This window comes from Bubalus kerabau, chromosome 9 (assembly GCF_029407905.1).
Source record: "Bubalus kerabau isolate K-KA32 ecotype Philippines breed swamp buffalo chromosome 9, PCC_UOA_SB_1v2, whole genome shotgun sequence".
Lineage (NCBI taxonomy): Eukaryota > Metazoa > Chordata > Mammalia > Artiodactyla > Bovidae > Bubalus > Bubalus kerabau.
Genome location: NC_073632.1, coordinates 96,033,653 through 96,047,267, shown reverse-complemented (window position 1 = coordinate 96,047,267; position 13,615 = coordinate 96,033,653). Strand labels below are relative to the sequence as shown.

The 13,615-nt window shown below is 38.1% G+C and overlaps 1 protein-coding gene across 2 annotated transcripts in view; it reads right to left on the bottom strand.

Moving 5' to 3' along the window:
* PLEKHG1 (pleckstrin homology and RhoGEF domain containing G1) overlaps positions 1–13,615 on the bottom strand; it is a 251,373-nt gene that overhangs the window by 177,417 nt on the left and 60,341 nt on the right. For both annotated transcript variants that reach the window (XM_055535956.1, XM_055535955.1), the window contains exon 2: positions 9,392–9,450. The gene's annotated coding sequence lies outside the window, so the exon portion shown is untranslated. The remainder of the gene's footprint in view (positions 1–9,391; positions 9,451–13,615) is intronic.

Sequence of the window (13,615 nt, the reverse complement as noted above, 5' to 3'; positions counted from 1 at the left end):
ATTTTGAATCAAAAAAGTTTGTGAGCAATTGGTTACATGTCAGGCACCAGGCAATATATCACATACATTAGACCTCGTCCTGCCTTTGAACTACTTCAGTCCATTAGAGCAGGAATTAACAACTCTCAAGGAGGCATTTCAAGAAGGATTTTTAAGACCACAAAGCAGTGTCCAGAGGCACTACATAATTAAAATTGCTAAATGAATTGTTCGGAGGCTAACTGATATAGGAGGAGGCAGATAAAATCAGGCTGGAGTCATTTATAAAGAAAGAGGAATTTGAACTGAGTTTAAGAGGAAAGATAAGGTCCAGATAACAGTGTTACTGCCACTGCCCTCCAGCTCCATTTGAGAGCCTGCCAGACTTTCACTATAGCTGGCATTGTACATGCACTCCCAACAGCTAACCTGAAGTGAGTTTATCGTCATGATTTACAGATGCTGATGGCAGAAACTTTGCCCATGGCCTCCCAGGAAGGAGATGAGCAGTGACGCACACCCAGGTCAAACTGACCCCAGAGCCCACTGTGTTCCCCTCACACTGACTACAAGGAGTGGAGACAATTTTGGGTGGCAGAAAATACACTTTTATAGAACAGTTGACTTAAAGACAGAATGAAAAAATAGGTCAGAGTTTTTGGAGCAAGCAACAACGCATCATTGTGAATTTCAGACTAGACACCTGACATGTTAATCCAGCCCTGGGAGTGGACCAGGCTGGAGGAGAGACTGAACTGGAGGTTCATGAATTTGGAAAAAACAGAGAGAAAGAGAATCTGGCTCCTCTGCCCAGAGGTGGTACCATGGAGGCACATGGCATGGCTAGGCTGGGCAGCATCTAGAACTCCAGAGCAGCAGAGAAGACAGCGGACTTGAAATTGAACTTGGATATTTATAATTCATCCCATTGTATGACTTTGGTTGATGACTAAAATTTCTGAGAACTTCAGTCTCCTAACTTGTGAAGATCAATTCATGATGATAACTGCACAGAACTAAAAGGATGAAATAAAAAATGTGTAGCGTGTGGGAAGGAATCAGATGTTCATTTTTTCCCCTCTATGAAGGGTGTAGAAATGGAAAAGAAGGGATGAGACAGGTAGGGAAGTAAGTTTACTGAGATCTGGTGACAACTTAGATATGGGATGGTGGGGAGGAAGGGAGAGAGATGTCAGATGTGTACTTTAAATGATAAGTCTGCACAAAAATATCTTCATTTTCCTCAAATAGGAGTTAAAAGGTAGTTTTAGGAATAAGTGACCTTAGAGGTGACTGGGAGATCCCCAATTGAAAACAATCTGAAAAGAGTTAGAAATGAAACAGAGGGTTTAGAGAGAGAAGGGAAACCCAAGAAAAATGATTTGGTGATCATTTGTAGAAGAGCCTGGTTGCTATAATGTTCCATTTATGAGGACTTGTGAAATTGCTAAACTCTGTTTTTCTTTGAATGACTATGCTTTAGAAATCAAAGGAATATATATGAAGTTACAACATTTTAAGAAACCCAATCCCATACTTTTTAAGACAAAGAATATTAAAAGAAAATACTCTACTTAATACAGGACTTAAGATCAATTGCAATAGCCAGGCTTTCGACTGAAAACACAATGACTGCTTTAATACCCGACTTAACTCTCAAAAGTCTTTATCACAAATGTAATCTTTCTCCAGAATAGGGCTTTCCGCATGGCACAGGAAAGGTGCAATGCTATAAGGCAATAAAACACAGATTTCTGAAAGTATGCATACCTTGGAAAATACAACTGAAGCAGCGATGGTTGGGATCTGGAATGGGACAGGAAGCCAGGGCCAAGACAGAGGCGGAGGAGATGTCGGCTTTACTCAGTCGACATGAATACAGGCCTTGATCACGTAAAGCTATGTTGGATCATTCTGTTGTACGGATTCCTGAGCGTGGTAACTCTGGCCCAGTGCTTCTACAAGTTTCTCAAATATTACAACTGTCTGCTCCAGACACTGGGTTCATTATCTACAGCTGCCGAAAACAGATCTGGCATCACTGAATGTATCTGGTTCTTTTGACATTTTATGTGATGGCCTTTCTGTGCCTATTAGATGGCCCCCTGGCAAGCTGCAAACAGACCTATCCAAGGATTATCCTCAGTGGCAGAAGCTAAAAACATGAGACTTTCAATAATCCTCTACGATCCCACAGTTCATGGGGACAGGCTATACTATCTGGTTTCTAAAACACAATAATTATCTTGCACCTAGCTTCATAGCAACCAAATAACTTGTTAACCTCTGTATATCCATACTTATTGCTTTGAAACACACAAAGAAAAAACTGATATAACTAAAAGAAAATGTCAACAAATCCAGTCCTACAATTAAGCTCCAAAGCAGCTCCCTCAGAAAATGACAGGTGAAATAGAGAAAAAGTTCAGTAAGGATTATGATGATTTGAATAACAATTAAACCATTCTGATTTAATTAGTACCTTCCAACAGAAAATAAGCATTATTTTCAAAGACATGGGACATTCACATGAGAAGTACATCTCTTTGGATCACATTTCTAAGATTTTTGGTACTCTAAATTTCTCTTATTACTTTTTAATCATATACTGCTTCATAGAAAGGTTACTCTTTTAAGTGTTTTACCTTCTCTGACTCACTTTGCAATATTTCCAAGGATAGAAGCCTTGTCTTCTTGCCTTTGTATCCCTCTCAATACTTAGCACTCTACACAAAGTATGCATTCATTTATAAAATGTTCATCCTAAAACAGATCACTGTTAATGATGCATCAATAACAACCTATGCTAAATAATTTTATGCTACTTCTCTTCCAATAAGGAGTCCATCAGAATCTATCAAATGTTATTAAGTTGGAAGTAGCTTAACAGCAAAAGATTTAAAGAAACTTTCTTCCACATTAGAATTTCAGAATACTGAATGTCGTATTTTGCTGATCCCTGAGCCAATGGCTTATACTTGTATCTGACTCTTTGAGACCCTTTGGACTGTAGCCCAGCTCTTTGGTCCATGGGATTTTTCAGGGAAGAATACTGGAGTGTGTTTCCATTTCTTCCTCCAGGAGATCTTTCCAACTCAGGGATCGAACCCGAGGCTCTTGTGTCTCCTGCATTGCAGGCAGATTCTTTATCACTGAGCCATCGGGGAAGCCCAATGGCTTAGCTAAATGCTTCAAGATGCTTCACAAGTTATATGCATGGAACATACAGGTCAGTCTGAGAGGAGAGAAGAAGAGGAGGGAACCCCTCATGAGCAAACTCAAGGGCTGCCTCCATTAGTGGTTATCCAGGAGGAGCTCTTGGAGTCATTGTATGGAGTTTTGTGCTCCAAATACCCTCCTTGGCTTCTCCTACTGGGACAGGTTGCAGTTATGGCTTCAATTCATCCATATTTCTTCCTATAACCCATTTGTGGGTTTGTTAGTCGTTTCCTCTTTCCATACTAAATCAGCATTCAGTATCAGGAGCCTGGCAGGCTACAGTCCATAGGGTTGCACAGAGTCAGACACCACTGAAGCAACTTAGCGCTCAGCACACACACATGCACAAGCTACCTTCCACAGAACAACACAGTAATAGGTCAAAAAACTAGCAGGCGGGGCAGGGGGCTTTGAGGAGGGAGGAGGTATTCTGTTTCAGTAAGTTTGGGAACTTTGTCTGTAACACCTCTTTGTTGAAGATGCACCAAAACCTTGCTTAAATCCCAAACCTACTTGACCATGAAGCCCTCCTCCCCATCCCTGTTTTTGACACAAACCTATTACCATAGTTTCACATAGTATCCTGAGAATCCTCTTATGCTCAGTGCCAAGAATGAGAACTAGTTCCTCATTCCAAAAGTCATTCCTTCATAAGAAATACTTTTTTTTTTTTTAAAAACTTACATCATTTTTCTCTCAGAAATGGTTGGGGATTTCCCTTTATACTTTTCACAGCTAAAATGAAAGATCTACAATGAGGAAGTCTTCTTCCTTCACCCCTCCTCCCCACAAAAGGGTGTCTAATCTCCATACCAGCTTAAGGTATGCAGACTTCTAGAAGATATTTTAAATTAAAAAAAAATTTTTAGTTGTAACAATTTCATATAAAATTTACCATCTTAACCATTTTTAAGCAAACAGTTCAGTAGTGTTAAGTACATTTACACTGTTATGCAACCCATCCCTGGAACTCTTCAAAGGAGATATTTTTTAATAGAGGAAGAGGTGCCCAAAGTCAGAGAGTCTTTCTCTATGTCTTTCTGAATGTGTAATCTTGTGCCATACAGGCTACATGTGCTATATTTTTATAACCACTACATTGGTTATTATAACACTTTTAATTTTTGATTACTCATTTAAAAATTATTTTCATGACACCTCCATGTTAAGAGATAATCAGGGTAGTTGGCAATGGAAGAAATTTAGGGAAGGCATCTCAATGACTTTTTAAAGATCCCACTGCATTTAGCTGTTGTCCTCAAACTGTGCCAAGAATTGTACCGGATGGATATATTATTAGCAATGACTCGCTCAATATAATGAGTTATTTGTTCTTAATGTCAATCATTTATGCTGCAGTCCCGATAATGCTTCTATTAGCTGCCTTCCGACAAATCTATCAGCCCTAAGTAAAACACTTCCAGGGATCTGAAACCACTGGTAAGATCACTTTCAGGGCTGTGAAAATCCCCAGATAGAGATGGAAGAAACTAGAGTGATGTTTACACCCTCCAGACAAGAACATGACCACATAGTTGGGTTCATAAAATGCTAGCAAGAACTGTAAAGATTCGGATGTCCTGAGCACCCCAGTGCCTGGAGTGTGCCTTGGAACATTTAATTGGCATCTCTCAGCTCCTCGGGCAGCTCTCTGCTATGTGCTCCTTCCTCCATCCCCAATACCCTTTCATCAAGAACAGGGCAGGTGAAACCCTGGACAAGAAGGCACCAATAATAAAATGTATGGGCAAGTTTATTCAGGGAAAAAAATATGCTTATATGAGTATCGGTACATACATATTTTCTTGGTGGTATTTCAAAGATAACGTAGTCTTTGTTAAAATTCATTTTATTGATGGATAGTTGATTTACAATGTTGTGTTGATTTCTGCTGTATAGCAAAGTGATTCAGTTACGCATTACACACATGCTTTTTCATATTCTTTTCTGCTATGGTTTAATCACAGGATATTAAATATAGCTTCCTGTGCTAAACAGTAGGACTTTGCTGTTTATCCTTTCTATATACAATAGCTGGCATCAAAGACATAGTCCTGAAGCAGAATAACAGACACACACACGTACACATACACAAGTCATACCAAGGGAAAAAACTTAGGGTCAAAAAACTGCAAAACAGGCCTATATTCCTCTGATAGTTTAAAAATTTCTGTAAATCAGGATTACCTAACCAAATGCAACTAATTCAGGTCAGTTGATTCCTTCTGTTTACACCTCCAGACTATGTTTTCAACAGCTGGAGACAGCAGAGCTTCTCTCTAGATTTCTCTCACTTTCCTAGCTTAATCTGATCAGTTGGTACCCAGTGGCCTCCTGTCTTGCTACCTGGAGAGAATAGCTCATATCTATAGTTGATGGGTAACAGACTGGTAAATTATTATTATAGTGATGTACTATATACATTTTTGTTCACATGCCCAGATACTTGCTAATCTAAGAACTAGAGGTTTTGCAGTTTACTTATATACCTCAAACAATTTCAGAACACTTTAGAGATATAACAGGACTTTTTTGGGGGAGGGCATTATCAAGTTTAATATATATATATATTTACATTTAAAATAAATAATTGTTTTACAAATACAGGGGTACTTTTTCCTTTTGGAAGGCTAGGAAAAAGAGCATGTGGAGTGGCCTGGACCAGCCTGAGACCAGCATGGGGTAAGAGGAATCTAGAGGGACACCAAGGTAGAGGAGGCCATCAGAATACCTTTTCTGTTGTTGTTTTAAGAAATTCTAGAAAAGTAAAAATGTTCCTTCTAACCCAACTATTTTTGTGAAAGGGTTAAACCGTGCTGGGTTGGATGAATCACAAGTTAAAATCAAGGTTTCTGGGAGAAATATCAACCTCTGATACGCAGAGATACCACTCTAATGGCAGAAAGTAAAGAGGAACTAAAGAGCCTCTTGATGAGGGTGATAGAGGAGAGCAAAAAACCTGGCTTGAAACTCAACATTCAAAAAACTAAGACCATGGCATCCGGTTCCCCCACTTCATGGCAAATAGATGGGGAAGTGGAAACAGTGACAGGTTTTATTTTCTTGGCCTCCAAAATCACTACAGATGGAAACTGCAGCCATGAAATTAAAAGATACTGGCTTCTTGGAAGAAAAACTATGGCAAACCTTGACAGTGTATCAAAAAGCAGAGACATTACTTTGCTGACAAAGGTCTGTATAGCCAAAGCTATGTTTTTTCCAGCAGTCATGTACAGATGTGAAAGTTGGACCATAGAGAAGGCTGAGTGCCAAAGAATGGATGTTTTCACACTGTGGTGCTGGAGAAGACTCTTGAGAGCCCTTTGGATTGCAAGGAGATCAAACCAGTCAATCCTAAAGGAAATCAATCTTGAATATTCATTGGAAGGACTGATGCTGAAGCTCCAATACTTTGGCCATCTGATTCGAAGAGACAACTCATTGGAAAAGACCCTGATGCTGGGAAAGATTGAGGGCAAGAGAAGGGGACCACAGAGGATGAGATGGTTAGATGGCATCACTGACTCAATGCACATGAATTTGAGCAAACTCCAGGAGATTGTGAAGGACAGGGAAGCCTGGTATGCTGTAGTCCATGGGGTCGCAAAGAGTCAGACATGACTTAGCTATTGAACAACAACAAAACTGAGTCTGGAGATGGAGGCCGACCAATGCAGTTTCACCCATCTCTCTGGGTGTTGAGGATGGGGCCCTTCCAGCATCTGATCACCACAGCTCTTACCTCAAACCAGAGATCTGGAGCCCTGGTTCTCAAGAGGGGGAAACATGACTTTTCTAAAGAAGGAAATTAGCTCATTCAATCTTTCAGCAAATATTTGGGCTTCCCTGATGTCTGGCTTTTTCTAGAGTGTATAGCAACAAGCAAAACATGCAAAGGCCTGGCTCTCAGGGAGCTTTTGTCTGACTGGGTACCAATTCTGCAAAAGAAGTTCATCAGACGTTCAACACACTTACTTTAAATCAAAGTGACTTTTAGAAGATAATCTTACATGGTCACTGCAGTTGAAGACTGACAAAGATCTTAATATTTTCTCCAACATTAGATCATAGCTTCAGAAACAAACAAAACCAGATAAGTCATGGTAATTGAGAATGAAACGTACTCAGTAACACAGATCAGTAATCATGGAAGATCCAAGCACTTAAGTTCTAGACACGCCCCTGCAGAGAGGAGGCAGGGTCATCACATGTTCTCATGGAACACACATTTTGCAGGCAAAAAAAAAAAAAAAAAGCTTGTCCAGAATGGAACCAAAGAATCCTGAGCTAGTCTCTCTTTCCCTTCCCTTGTTTTCCATATCATATTACAAAGCAAACAGAAAATAACTGGATCTCTCAGAGGATAAAATATTTATTTTGTTCTAGGCAAATATCATGAAAAACCACAGCTACCTAACCTCACAAGATGTCATTTCTTTCTTTGGAGACAGAACCATGTATATCTCTCTGATGAGCACACAAGTCTATGATAAGTCATTTACATAGAAGGTAATCATTTCTGTAAAAGAAATGATTATTTCTCTTCAAAAAAAAAAGGAAAAAAAAGTATTCAAAAGACTGAATTGTTCACATATATAGAGTGTGCCTGACTGAGACCTCGGTAGGTGCATGTGATGAATTTCTTGGGTTCTGGGGCACTCTGGCCTTTTCCTCCATAAAAGAGAGTATTAAAAATTGCATTTTATGATTCCATTGGTATAAAGAAAAATATAATCCAGCTTGAGTTTGTTATTATATATTCCAGCCTTCCTTGGTAGCTTAGATGGTAAAAAATCCACCAGCAATGTAGGAGACCAGGGTTCTATCCTTGAGTTGGGAAGATCCCCTGGAGAAGGGAATGGCAACCCAATCCAGTATTCTTGCCTGGGAAATCCAATGGACAAAGGAGCCTGGCAGGCTATTTTATTCATCTGGGGGAAAGAATTAAAATTAAAACATTTTCATGGGCCACTAAAAGTATCATGACCCGAGGCATGATATCTGTGTGTAATAGAAAAGTCAACTCTGTACCTCAGACTCTTGATTTTTAAACTACTCAGAATTCTAATCATACATTAGACAAAAAAAACTCCTTTCTTGCTAGGAATGAAAACTTTCTTGCCAGGATTGAAGATCTGTGGTAAGAAAACCATTGTTTTACCAGCTAACAAAACACCAATGAACTCTAAACTCCAACACACGCAAGGACATCTTTATTCCATTAAAATATCGTTTGTCTTTGTAATAATTTGAGTACCTCAAGAAGCATAATGCAATGTATTAAATATTCATGATTCCAATAAAGCATGATCATTTTGCTGGCTAAAGGCAAACTCTAACCCCTTGCTGCACTTACACTTTAATTTTATTTTTTATTTTACTGTTTGGTTACAAAAAAAAGGCCTGGTGTAAAATTGAAAGTATAAAAGAAAAAAATAATCCAGAGAAAAAATGATAATGCTATGCTTATCAGGACTGGATGTCTTTACATATTACTTTCATTCTAGTAATTATTTAATATGGAAGTGAATAATGTCAACTCAACATTTCAAGTCTTGAAAATAGCTTATAATGTGGTCTGACTGTGATAAATTAAAGGACTTAGAAAAGTCCTTTCCTTTCCCTTTTACCATTCAGTGTGGTTTTCAAGTACTGCTGCTGCTGCTGCTGCTAAGTCGCTTCAGTCGTGTCTGACTCTGTGCAACCCCATAGACGGCAGCTCACCAGGCTCCCCCGTCCCTGGGATTCTCCAGGCGAGAACACTGGAGTGGGTTGCCACTGCCACCAGAAAATTAGATTGAGATTTTAAATCTTAAAGAAAAGAGAGAAACTTAAAAAGAACAGGAAGAACCTTTCTGTCCAATGAAAAGCATTTAAAATGCTACCTAAAGAGTGACTCATTAACAGTAGAGAGCCAATGGGAAGAAATGACTCCAATTCGGGTCCCACTAGGGTTTACTTTTCCTGACTCCATTTTTATTCTTCACCTGTGTACTTTGAAATATGAATTTTCTTTTGTATCTCATCCTTTGGTTATAGTTGTCATTCCATCTTACAAAACAGTTTAAAAAGAAAAACAAGAAAAATTTTGCTCACAGAGGGTACTTATATGAAAATACCTAACAAACTCATGAATTTATTAATCTTTTAGTGCATTTCATACTCAAGTGGCAAAAAAATGAAAACAGCTTACTTTTATGGTTGAAGCCTTTCCAATGTCTTCATCCACTAACTCTTCACATCTGTCTGCACCTGGAGGAGAAATGCAAAGATAAATTGCTTTTTACTTAAATGTTACTTTTCCAGAATGATTTCAGTGGAATATTGAAGAAACATCTGGGTCAATTTTAAGTGGCAAAAGGAAGACTGGATTTAAAAAAAAACACACATAATTTTCCTAGGAAAATGCCACATCTATGGGCTTCCCAGTTGGTGCAGTGGTTTAAAAAAAAAAAAAAAATCCTACCAATGCAGGAGACGCAGGAGATGTCGGTTGGATCCTGGGTTGGGAAGATCCCAGGGGAGGAAACGGCAATCTGTTTAAGTATTCGTGCCTGGGAAATCCCATGGATTTACAGAGGAGCCTAGTGAGCTACAGTCCATGGGACTGCAAAGAGCTCAACATGACTGAGCACAGTACAGCATGCTACTGGTCTATAATGGACCTATAGCAATAATGAACAATTTAGTTTTAAAAAAACCCAGAGTGTGTGGTATTAGATAAGCACTGATGTCCAGTCCTTGATTTTTCCTTTCCCTTGAAATACTCAGAAAAATTTTTATAAAGACTAGAATTTACAATAGCAATAAAAACTAAATTCATTGACTTGCCAGAAGTAAGAAGCATTTCCCATACCAGGAAGAGAGATGAAACTCCAAGAAGCAGAAGGAGAATGGATGATTTCACTCAGTCTCAATTCAGTAAGATAATATTTTCAGCCTCAATAAGATCTCTTATCTCTGAAACCCAAGTCCTCCACAGGATGGGAACTACCTCCTAAGGATCATGGTCACTCTATCCCTGAGTTCCTCTCTATGGCTGTAACCAATCATTCCTCTGTTTCCATCTTTGCAAAGTACCTGGGTAGGAAAGGAGAAGTTCACGGGGTGATGCTTAAATGGGATAAAATTGGGGATTGCTTTTCTTTCTTCTGGTCACTATTTTTGAAAAGAAAGAACCACAGATAAACAAAATGGGCCTATAAGTGTATCAGGTAGGTATCATCATGAACAAAAGCTACTTGAAAATATTTCCAGTTGACTGAGGGATGGTATGTGAACCATGAACTTCCAGATGTTCAAGCTGGATTTAGAAAAGGCAGAGGAACCAGAGATCAAATTGCCAACATCCACTGGATCATCAAAAAAGTAGAGAGCTCCAGAAAAATATCTACTTCTGTTTTATTGACTATGCCAAAGCCTTTGACTATGTGGATCACAGCAAACTGTGGAAAATTATTCAATAGATGGAAATACCAGACCACCTGACTTACCTCCTGAGAAATCTGTATTCAGGTCAAGAAACAACAGTTAGAACTGGACATGTAACAAAAGACTGGTTCCAAATAGGGAAAGGAGTATGTCAAGGCTGCATATTGTCACCCTGCTTATTTAACTTCTATGCAGAGTACATCATGAGAAATGCTGGACTGGATGAAGCACAAGCTGGAATCACGACTGCTGGGAGAAATATCAATAACCTCAGATACGCAGATGACATCACCTTTATGGCAGAAAGTGAAGAAGAACTAAAGAGCTTCTTGATGAAAGTGAAAGAGGAAAGTGAAAAAATTGACTTAAAACTCAACATTCAGAAAACTAAGATCATGGAATCTGGTCCCATTACTTCATGGCAAATATATGGGGAAACAATGGAAACAGTGACAGACTTTATTTTGTGGGGGCTCCAAAATCACTGCAGATGGTGACTGCAGCCATGAAATTAAAAGATGTTTGCTCCTTGGAAGGAAATTTATGACCAACCTAGATAGCATATTAAAAAGCAGAGGCATGACTTTGCCAACAAAGGTCCGTCTAGTCAAAACTATGGTTTTTCCAGTAGTCATGTATGGATGTGAGAGTTGGACTGTGAAGAAAGCTGAGCGCCAAAGAATTGATGCTTTTGAACTGTGCCATTGGAGAAGACTCTCGAGAGTCCCTTGGACAGCAAGGAGATCCAACCAGTCCATCCTAAAGGAAATCAGTCCTGATTATTCATTGGAAGGACTGATGCTGAAACTGAAACTCCAATACTTGGGCCACCTGATGCGAAGAACTGACTCACTAGAAAAGATCCTGATGCTGGGAAAGATTGAAGATGGGAGGAGAAGGGGATGTCAGAGGATGAGATGGTTGGATGGCATCACTGGCTCAATGGACATGAGTTTGAGTAAGCTCCAGAGTTGGTGATGGACAGGGAAGCCTGGGGTGTTGCAGTCTATGGGGTTGCAAAGAGTCTGACACAACTGAGGGACTGAACTGAACTGAACTGAGGAATGAATCCAAACGAAACAGTGAAAAAGTAGTCATGTAGTAGCACTGGCGATAAGCATTAAAAGCAGTAAATAGGGAATAAAGTATGCTAATTACTGTAAAAAACAGTCCAAACAGAGTACAAACTTCAAATTTTTGAGAAAATGTCTAATAAAAATGTTACTATAATAATTAAGCTCATCAAAGTCTGAAATTCTGGGTCAGTCAATTTTCAATTTTTAAAAACATTTTTTGCATTATGGCACGTGGGATCTTAGTTCCCCAACCAGGGATTGAACCCACTCTCTCTGCATTGGAAGGCAGATTCTTAACCACGGTACCATCAGGGAAGTCCCTGAAATTCTAGATCATATTATGAAAAATGGGGAAATGAGTGGGGATAAATGGTAAAAGTAAGTTAATTTCATTTAATATGAAGAATAAGAAATGGAATTTTATTTGTGACACCAGTAACTATTTTTTCCTATATTGAAGAGAACAAAGAAACAAACTACATATTCAATGTTAAATTCAAAAATAGCAATAAATGTAGTATAGGAAAGGCAGAAGAAAATTCAGGAATTTGTGATTTTGATATTTAAAAAACAGTCACTGGTTCAATATAGAATGAAATACCTCATAGACAGATTTCAGGCAAATCTAGTCTTAAAACCCAATGTGAAACTTGAATTATTAGAATATATCACAGACATGTAACAGATGATAAACTTAAGAATGCCATATAAAAGGATCCTTGTGAATAAATTTGAACATTTCAGTGGAAACAGTTTTATAAGGTGCTATTTAATTATTAAAAACTGAACTAAAAACATAAAAGCTGAAAAGCTAAGAAATATAGTTTACTTCAAGGATTAGACAATTCCCAGGCTATATAAAAAAGTTTCAGGATATACGACAAATGAGACTCCAGGTTGTTTGGTGAAGCTTATCAGATAACCTAACCTGATAAAACACAAAAAAGGAAAAAAGCAAGAGGCTTATTTGACTTAGGTAAATAAGATGGAAGAATGTTAAATAAAGTGCTCAGAATAGTCTATTCCTGGTATATTAAAATAATAACAACAATATAAACTGGATTTATTCTATAAATATTACATAAATAAATCTCTTATGCTCTATCAATAGGTCAAATCAACACATACTCCTAGTTTCAAAGATGACAAAACAGCACTTATACCTGATAATCTTTCAGTAATCTAGAAACAGATCACCTACTGTGATTTTTAAAAAGATCTAAAACCAACAGACAACATTCGCTATAAAGTCAGGAATAAAATAAAAAGATGCTCACATAGCATTAGTGAAAGGAAATGAAAAGACCAAATACCACCATCAGCAGATGAAAGGCTGATAACAAGAAAAATATCTTAAAAAAATGCCCTGTTGGATATAACAAAGGTGGCATCAGTTGGTCTGAAATACATAAAAAGCAATGTTTTCTGTCCAGTGATAGCAATGGGCAGTCACAAACAAATGAAAACAGATAATTTAAAAACAGATCATATTCAAAAAACTTATGCTTAAAGAACCTATATAGAAAATGTTTAAGGAAGTCCTCAGGACAATGGTTTCCTCATGAGAAAAGTTGAGTAGTATAAATGTACTTTTTTAGAAAAAGAATAAAAGGCATGAAATTCAACATGAGGTCAACTAATGAGTTTCTATCTTTGGCCTGTAGAAGGTGAAGTACCATTATGGAATATGAGAATAGCAAGAGCCTTTAACAATCAGTGAGGCTTATTTATAGATGAATACTTAAGGATCTCAGAGGCTCTTCTATAAATTCACAATAGAACTTTTAGAAAAAAGAAACACATTAAGAATATTTGATTATCCGGCCTTAAATGCAAAATGCACTGATAGATCGTACCCATGGCATTAAATACAAATAGAATTTCATATAAAGACATCTCAACACTTTACT